Source organism: Macrobrachium nipponense, chromosome 37, assembly GCF_015104395.2.
Source record: "Macrobrachium nipponense isolate FS-2020 chromosome 37, ASM1510439v2, whole genome shotgun sequence".
NCBI lineage: Eukaryota > Metazoa > Arthropoda > Malacostraca > Decapoda > Palaemonidae > Macrobrachium > Macrobrachium nipponense.
Window position 1 is genome coordinate 12081896 of NC_061097.1, and position 9711 is coordinate 12091606.

A 9711-nucleotide genomic window follows, 5' to 3' on the forward strand; every position below is an offset into this window, starting at 1 on the left:
TTACCTTCCTATTGTAAAGGACCAATGGTTTGTATTACATATCGGAACAAATATACTTTAACCTAACCTAGAACGTGTTACCTGAGCAGGGGGTGGTCCCCAGTACCCCCCTTAAAGAAAAACAAACTTCAAGGAGCTCTAACATATAAGTTAGAATACTAACCTAACATAGCAGAACGTGTTACCTGCCCGGGGTGGCGGTACTACCCCTTCAATAAAGATAAACTTGAAGGAAGGCGCACATATAGATTAGAATACAAAACTAACTCCACCAACCATGTTTGCAAATGTATAAAATGGAATATATGAATGAAAATGTTCTAATAATTAGTAAAATTTTATCCCAAAATTTGTTTTGGGTGAGAAAGGATTGTAAAATTATGAGCGTCAATAGACAAGAGGTGATAATGGAAACAGACGGGAGAAAAAGGTGTAAATTGAAATGTCTGTAAAAGGATATAATGGAATATATATATATATATGTGTGTGTGTGTGTGTGTGTGTGTTCTCATAATAAGGTCAAATTTTAACAAAGAAATTGTTATGGGTGAGAAATGCATTCCATGATGAAACGCAAACAGTCAAGACATGAATACTAGAAAAAGGAAGGGAGTGAATTGTGAATAAATTATGTATGGAATATCCCAAGCAACTTGCAATTTCACGTAACCGATAGGAAGATAGGTATCGAATAGTCCTAAAACCCACTTCTAGTCCCACCATGTTGGCATTTTCAGGTGTCTGGCCTCAATTATAATGTGATATTACTAGGTAAATAGGGCAAAATTATTAGGTGAGAGCATGTCAAAACACATATACAAATACTATGACAAACGAAACAGGAATAAACACTAGAATTCATATAACATGATTACAAAACAAATTAGGAAAATGAACTTAGGTAACTCAATATATGAATAACCCCCAATTCTTCACTCGGTCCTATAACAATGTATTCTTCACTCGGTCCTATAACAATGTAGGGTTCATACTGCAACGTGACTGGCTAAATACATGTACCCCCCCTGAAAACCCCTTTTTTTCCATCTTAGGAGTCGGCGTCTAGAACAAAAGCTCCCTTATAACTAGCACATGCGCAGTACCATTGGCGCATGCGCTTGCGTAGTAGGATTCAGTGTTGTAATAGTAGTAGTAGTAGGTGGAATTTGGATGTGAAACGGCTCCACTGTTGGTGTTTTTATCTCTCATTTTCTATTGTATTTCGTGTTTTAAATGTTATATGTAAATAATGGGAAATACCACAATAACACAGCAAAACCTCCCCCCAAAGTGGTTTCTCCCCACCCAAAACCCCGGTTCCCACTGGGAGTCCCCCTTACCGTAGGATGGAGTTGAATGACATAATTCTCCCCAGTGTTTTGTCCACACCCAAAACCCCGGTTCCCAATGGGGGTCCCCTTTACTGTAGGATAGAGTTCAAAGGTAAATTACAGTCGTCCGAATAAATATTACTTAAAATTCTTGTTCAGTAGGTAAAACTGCATAGGAAAACCGCAACTGCCATAGTCTAGGCTGGCGCGGAATAGTACCCTAGATCTACCCTACCGTCTAGCTCGCTGCAGAATAGGTACTTACCTAATAGGCATTACCAAGCACCCCTCTGGTTTGCTGACTAGGCCTACCTACCGGTTTACATGCAAAATTGCAGTACTGTCAAGTACCACCCCTTGGGGACAAGCTTTAAAACAAGTGTGTGAAAATCAAACGTAAACCAAAGGCATAGGCTATACAATCAAAAGCAAAATAAAAGGCAATCAATATTCCAGTTAGTGCCTGGCAAGAATCATGTTGCAGTAGCCTAGGTAGTAGTTGGTAGGTAGCTAGGTAGTCACCTTTGAAGGAAATATTGGTTAGGCTAAATCTTCAATGTCACCTTTGAAAGACATATTGGTTAAATAAAAATGGTTCCAAATATTAAACAAGAACCAATGGAAAATCCAATTTCAATTAAACACTCATTGATGCACATCCTATAAAACAGACACCGGTAGGTCTACAAAAACAAAACCTACGTACCTAATAGTAGGAGGTGTGGCTGGCTTCCCCTCGGCCTAGGATTACCATCCTTTGAAGGACTTTTAAGTGACGACAGCCTACTGGCCAATAACCTTATGCAATACTCGCTTTTCGCACTGTCCTGACAGCAGCCACATGAGTCAGTGAAGCAAGCTTCACCATTCACTTTTTTTCTTTTAGGGAGCCCAACTGCTATGCCGATGCTAACCATGTAGGCTGTTTGGGCCGCCTGCACCAAGTTTCACTTAATAATAAATGGATGTCGTTCATTACCTGTGCTGCCACGCCATGCTAATGGTGTCCTAAAACACTTGGCACTATCAGGGTTCCATAAAAAGATCGCCGAAGCTGAAAACCGGAAAACGTTACACAAGCTCCAGTCAATCGGCAACCGTACCGTTCGGATAAGCGTCCGTCGAGTTGCAAGGTGCCGCCTGCCGTCGCTTGCTTTGCCTGAGGATGATACAAGGGGTCGTGAAGTCATCTGCTCAAAAATATTTGTTTAATTAGAATAATAAAATGACTTGCGCTGTGCGCTGTCATCCTTCAATCTTAGAATTTCTAATCTTGTGAGGAAAAAGCAGCAGCATCCATCTCACTAAATTAGTTCATAAATTGTACCTTAGTCTCATGAGTCTTTCCAAATATTATATGCCATGTTTTCAAATGATCTATTCTTAAAATTGCAAGTCAATTTTGCCAATTTGCTAATGTTCAAACTTTTTTTTTTTCGCTCCCTTTGAACCAAATGTTTCGTTTTTAGTTACTTAGAAAAATGTCTCTGGAATGTACTGTTATTTGTTTGAGTGGCTTTCATTATTAAAATTTAATACAAACAGAAATCTGTTTTCCTGAACAATGCTAAGAAATAAATGCAAGAATCATTTCACAAGAACAAAAGAGGGGGTGGGGGCGCGCGGGTCTACTGGAAGCAAAAAGGTAAGGATAGTTTGGGAACCACTGATCTAAAGTAAAGGAACGTCAGATACAACATTCGAAAATGTAGTATTCCCTTACTGAACGATCAGTAATTTATTTAGCATACATGTCCATTCTTCTGTAATTAAAAAAAATCAGATGTAGATTTATGTCAAGTAATCTGTAAAAAAAAGTCATTCTACATATTTGTGAGGGCTGGAATTATACAGGGGGAAAGCTCGAACTGACTTTATTGAACAGAGACGCGGCTGTATACGAGGCAGCAGTATGGACAGAAACGTAGTGTCCATCACGCACGCACATACAAAAAGGGACGAACACCCCACTGCGATTGTTTCATCGCAGCTGAAAATATACATATATCTTTGTGCAGAGGGTACATTTTTATATGATATATTCATCGGCGGATAAGCCGTGAAATGCTCTACATTTTAGCATATGCTATAAAAAGTATGTGCAGAGGATGGACGGACTGTAAGCAGGTTAGGTATACTCAAACACAGGCAATATGCAATAGCTGTATATTCATGCAATAGCTGTATATTCAATACATGATGGGCAGCAGTGCACGTGACAATGTTGAAGCCACGCTTATTCTAGCGAGACTGGCCGCCGCCCCAGACTCAATTTCTCCCGCCTTCAACACATTTTGGCGGGAATACAAGTAACTTTCATATACAACATATGGAAACATCCTATATCCCTTCTCTAAAATAAATGTATTACACTTTTCATAAAATTGAAGGTTTATCAAGTATTATACAGAAGAGAAGTGAATGGCATACTGACGACAAAATGGTGTTATATGAAAGAGAAAACAAAAAATTATATCAGTGGAACGTGATTACGTGCTCATTGCAAAGTAGGATGACATTTAGTTGCATGAAGTTGACAAGTTATTACAAAAATGGTCACATATACAGTGCAAAAAGAAAATCAAATTGTACATAATTGAAAAATCATAAAATGTAGTTTTTATGCCAACTCGGAGGATTTATTTTCCTTGTCCCTCTTCTAGGTTGGCGGTCAGCACACGAGTCAGCAGGGGAAAGTGAACAAGTGGGTAGGGAATCCTGCACTCTTATTTCCCGAAGATGTTTTCTGTTTCTCATTGATACTCTTCCAATACCATCTAGTTTTATGACATATTGGCGGCCTCCTTTCATTTCAATGACTTTCGCAATACGATCCCAGGGCTTAGAGACAACATTTTGCACTGCTATTGTGGTACCCGCTTGCAAGGGACGGAGTCTCTTTGCACTCGAATCATGACAGAACTTGACATTTCTCAAGTGTCTAACCATCTTCTCCTCTCTGTTTATCATAATGTCTGCCCACTGCTCTGTTATCTTATGATAACTTTTAATCATGGGGACTGAGTCTCTGAGTTGTCGTCCCATCGCTAATTGTCCTTGCGATTTATCGATGTCTCTTAGGGGCGTATTTCTATAATGCAAAATGGCTCTTGCAAAACTATCTGTGTCGAGGCTTCCGTCGCTTCTTGTGTTATCTTGAATGGTTCTTTTTGCTGTACGTACTGCTGCCTCTGCCCTCCCGTTGGATTTGGGGTAATGGGCTGAGGATATTCTCATCCTAAACCCCCATTTCTGTAGGAAGTTAGCCATTTCAGTGCTTACCAAATTGGTGCCAACATCGAGGGAGATTTCTTCCGGGGCACCCCCTGGATGAAGTATCGTCGGAAGAGTGGGATCAACTTAGCAGAAGTAGCACCACTTGGAAAGAAGGCAATTTCCAGCCAACCAGTAAGCCTATCTGCATATGCCAGATATTGTTTTCCACATATTTGAAACATATCCGTGACTGTCTGTTGAAAAGGATATTGAGGGGGTGGGGGTAGACAATAGCGGTTCCTTTTGTTGGGATGGCGCGACGACGTCACATGTTCTGCACTGAATCCTCTTGAGTTTCAATTGACCTTCAATCCCAGGCCAATACACAGCCTGTCGTGCCCTACGAATCATTGAATCAGAACTTTGGTGGCCTAAGTGTAGGTTAGAGACAACTCAGTCTCGTAGTGATACAGGTATTACTAGACGTACGTGCCCTTCATCATATGAATACACCACCATGATGCCAAGTCTGTCCTGTACGTTAAAATACGGCTTTATGCTGGAATCGACTAAATTTCTTGATACCAGCTAAGAACCTGCGGCTACCATATTCTTTAGCAGCTGATATTCCACGTCGCTTTCAGCAGCTTCTTTTATAGATCAATGCTACAACGCACGAACTCTCAACCTCCTCCCCTATCTCACTGTCACTTGCATATATTGGGCTTCTGATTACTTATCTTGAAAGAGTATCGGTTGCCGAGTTTTTCTTCCCAGGAATGTAGTTTTCCAATGGGCACGGTAAAAACTGTATTGTAATGTTTTTTCCTTTAATCTAAGCAAACGAGGATTCGCCATGTCTTTCAATTCTCTATCACCAAACACTTCGACCAGCGGACGGTGGTCAGTAACAAGGATATTATTGGGACATCCCAGTAGGAATAATCTAGCTTTCTGAAAGCACCATACCACGGCAGCACCCTCTCCTTCAACGACTGCATAATTGACTTCTGCCAAGGTTAAATGTTTACTTCCACAAAGGGCAAGCTTCCATCCCCCTTTGCAACAAAATGGGACTTTATCTTCTTCACATTGCAATGTTTTTGTAACACCAGTAATCCCATCACATCACGCAACCAGTCAGTGACTATTGCAGTTCGCCCAGATTTATCATAATAGGCCAATCCATCCCCAATCAAATTGCATAAAATTTCATTAGTCTTTTCGAACGCATCCTGTAGCATTTCATCCCAGTGTACCTTTCGACTGGTAGACTTTTTTAGGAGGTCTCGAAAGGGTTCCATTTGTTGGGAGGTAGCAACAAATGGTGCCAATTGGTTTACGAGGCCAATCCAAGACCGTATGTCAGTGAAGGTTGGTTGATTTGGCAATGGGAAGCTCTTGATTGCAGGCACCTTTTCCTCACCTGGCTTGAAATTGTCCCAACCTAATTCATACCCTACAAAGTCTACCTCGCGTTGGCAAAATTTAAATTTATCAGGACTGAGGGTAACTCCGTTCTCTTCACATCCATAAAAAAAGAAGGGCAAGAAACCCAAAGATATTGCATGCAAACTGGAATTTTTTTAAGGCTTTTTCTGTTTTAGATTTTTCCTTTTTTTAAGAGGATTTTTATAATGATTGAAACAGAAAACAGCTAAGAGGAATTTATAACAAAAACTTTTTGTTATAAATTCATTGCCCCTATTTTTAGCCAATTTCTAAAATGATTTTTTTTAAAGACAGATCAATATGATGAAAAAATGTTTAAAGTTTCGTATGGGAATTGAAATGTGGTTTTAAACTTTTTATGTTATATTCATTGTCATATTTTTATTGTATTTTTAAATGATTTTTGAAAGAAAAATCACTCCTCGAAAAAAGAGGCCAAAATAGTGAAAAATATTGTATTTAAATTGAAAGATAAAAAAGAAATTCGTTTCCTTCGCCCACCCCCCTCTTAAAGGCTATTCTTGTATTGAATTTTTATACAAAAACAGCCCAAATAAAAGAAGTAAAAACTCTCAAAAATATTGTACACAAATAATAATATTTCTTAAATGATTTTATATTACATTTATTGCCCGAATTTTAGGTGATTTTCGAAATAATTTTTGAAATAAAAAATCAGTCATAAAAGATCGGGAAAAACTATTAAAAATATTAAATTTAAATTAAATCTTTTACAAACTGCTTTTAATTTGAGGTTCATTGTACTACTTTTAGCGAATTTTTTTCTAAATGATTTTTGAAGCAAAAATCATCCATCAAAAGAAGAATGAATTTCAAATAAACTAATTTTTATGATTGAATTAAAAAAGAAAATAATTATAAAAAATCGCCTAAAAAATAGGGACAGTGAATATAGCATAAATAGTTTAACTAAATATTCCATTTTTGCACAATAATTTTGATGTTTCTGTCTTTTTGTTGGCCGGCCTTTGTTTAAAAAATCATTATAAAAATGACAAAAACAAAATAAAACTGAAAAAAGCTTAAAATATATATCAAATTAAATGAAATATTTAGCCCGTTTTAGTCCTCCCTTAGATGTGTGATTTTTGTTTCGAAAATCTTTTAAAAAAACAACATTCATTTAGGTTAATAAATGTGATATTAAGAGCTTTAAAATAATGTTTCAATTTTGGTACACAATTTTTGAGAGATTTTTTTCATCTTTTGATGCCAGATTTTTGTGTCATAAATCAATATAAAAAGGAGAGGAGAAAGAAAAAAACACATTTTGCACTCGTTTTATTACTGACTTCTGTTTCCATAATCATCTCGAAAATAACCTAAATCAGGACAATGAATATCACATATAAAACGGTTTAAAAAATAAATAATTATCAACTAAACATTTTTTGGGAGTTTTTCCCCCATTTTGATGACTAATTATAAAAATCGAATAAAAGAGAAAAAAATGATACTAAAAACCTTAAAAATAATTGAATTTAAATACAATATTTTATGGCATCTTTTTCATAAATGATTTTAGCTTTTGTCTAAAGTTTTCATGTTATATTAATTTTCATATTTTTATTAAATTATTTTTAAATAAAAATCAGTTATCAAAATAAGGGCGAAAATTCCTAAAACGCTGTATTTTTTCTCTTTCTTTTTCCCCCATTTTTTAGGGGATTTTCATATTGATTTTGAAACAAAAATAGCCAAAATAAAAAAGGAAAGTAAATACAAAAATATTGTGCAAAAAACTTATATATATATATATATATATATATATATATATATATATATATATATATATATTAAACATTTTACGTTCTATTTCTAGGCGATTTTTCAAATAATTTTTGAAATAAAAATCAGTCATTAAAAAGAGGGCAAAGCTATCAAAGATAGTGTATTCAAATTAATTTTTTTAAACTGATTTTAATTTTAAATATATTATCTTATTTTAGCCAATTTTCTGAATGATTTTTGAAACAAAAATCACTCATCAAAAATAGGAACAAACTCTCAAAATATTGTACAAAAATTAAAATACTTTTAAAAAGTATTTTTTAAATAAAAATCTGTTGTTTGAAATTCATTTTTAACCGATTTTAATTGATTTTTGAAACAAAAATCAGTCATCAAAAAGACGAGAAAACTTCAAAATAAATTATGTATTAAATTAAAATGTATTCAAATGATTTTTTAAACAAAAATCTGTCATTATTTTTCTGTTTCATTTTATTTTTTAGGCTATTTTTATGATGATATTTTTAACATGAAAACAGCCAACAACCATTGAATAAGACTCAAACGTTTTGTGTAATAGTTGATATATTGTCCTAGTTTTAGGCGATTTTCCAAATGATTTTTAAAATATGAATCAGTCATGAAAAAGAAGGAAAAAAGTCCCTAAAATATCATATTGAAATTTATTTATTTTTTAAATGTTTTTTCTTTGTTATATACATTGTCCAATATTAATGCAATTTTTAAAGTGATTTTTGAAACAGAGAAATTAGGCCTCAAATCTAACATGAATAAATAAATAAAATTAAGTTTATAAATAAAAACAAATAAATATATAAATAAACGAAAATAAGTAAATAAACCAAAAGAAATAAATAAATAGATAATTAAAAATAAATCAATCAATCGAAATAAATAAATAAGTAAATAAAAATAAATAAATAAAAAATAAAAATATATAAAAAATAAATAAATGAAATAAATAAATATATTTTTTTAGGTTTTATCTGTTTGATTTTTGTCTTTTTTGGGTGATTTTTCCAATACTTTTTTCAACAAAAACAATAAAAAATACTGTCAAAAATATTGTGAAAAAATTGAAATATGTGTTTAAACCTTATTGTTACATTCTTTTTAACCGATAGTTTAAATAATTTTTGAAAAAAGTCAGTTATAAAAAGAAGGCAACACTCCCAAAATGATTGTATCCAAATTAAATTATTATTATTAAATTATTTTCAGCCAATTTTTGAAATGTTTTGTTAAACAAAACTAATCATCAAAAAGGGAGCCACTAAGCTCAGATATTGCATTTTAAATGAAATATTTTTAAGATTTTTTATTTTTTTTATTTTTTGAACTGTTTTTTTTTAGAGAATTTTGATAAGGATTTATTGAAAAAAGTCACCAAAGTAATGTGCTACAATTTAAATATTTTTCAGGGCTTTTCATATTATATTTAAAAAATAAATGAAAATAAATAAGCAAATAAATAAGAATAAATAAATAAAAATAAATGAAAAAATAAAAATGAATAATAGAAATAAATAAATAAATAAAAAAACAAGTCAATAAATAAATAGATAAAATAGTAAATAAATAAGTATTAATAAATAAAGTAATAAAAAGATTGAAAAATTATTATAAAATAATAAAAAATAAAGAAAATAAATAAATAAATAAAAATAAGTAAATAAATACATAGATAAAATAAAAAAGTAAATTCAAATAAAAAAATAAATAATTGAATGAAAAATCCAAAATAAATAAATAAAAAAATAGTAAATAAATAAATAGAAATTATATAAAGAAAAAAAATAAAAAAATAAAATATACTAAAGTAAAATGAATAAACAAAGAAATAATAATAAATAATTAAATTAATAAAATTAATAAAATAAAAATAAATAAATAAATAGAAATAAATAAATAAATTAATAAAAATACACAAATGAATAAA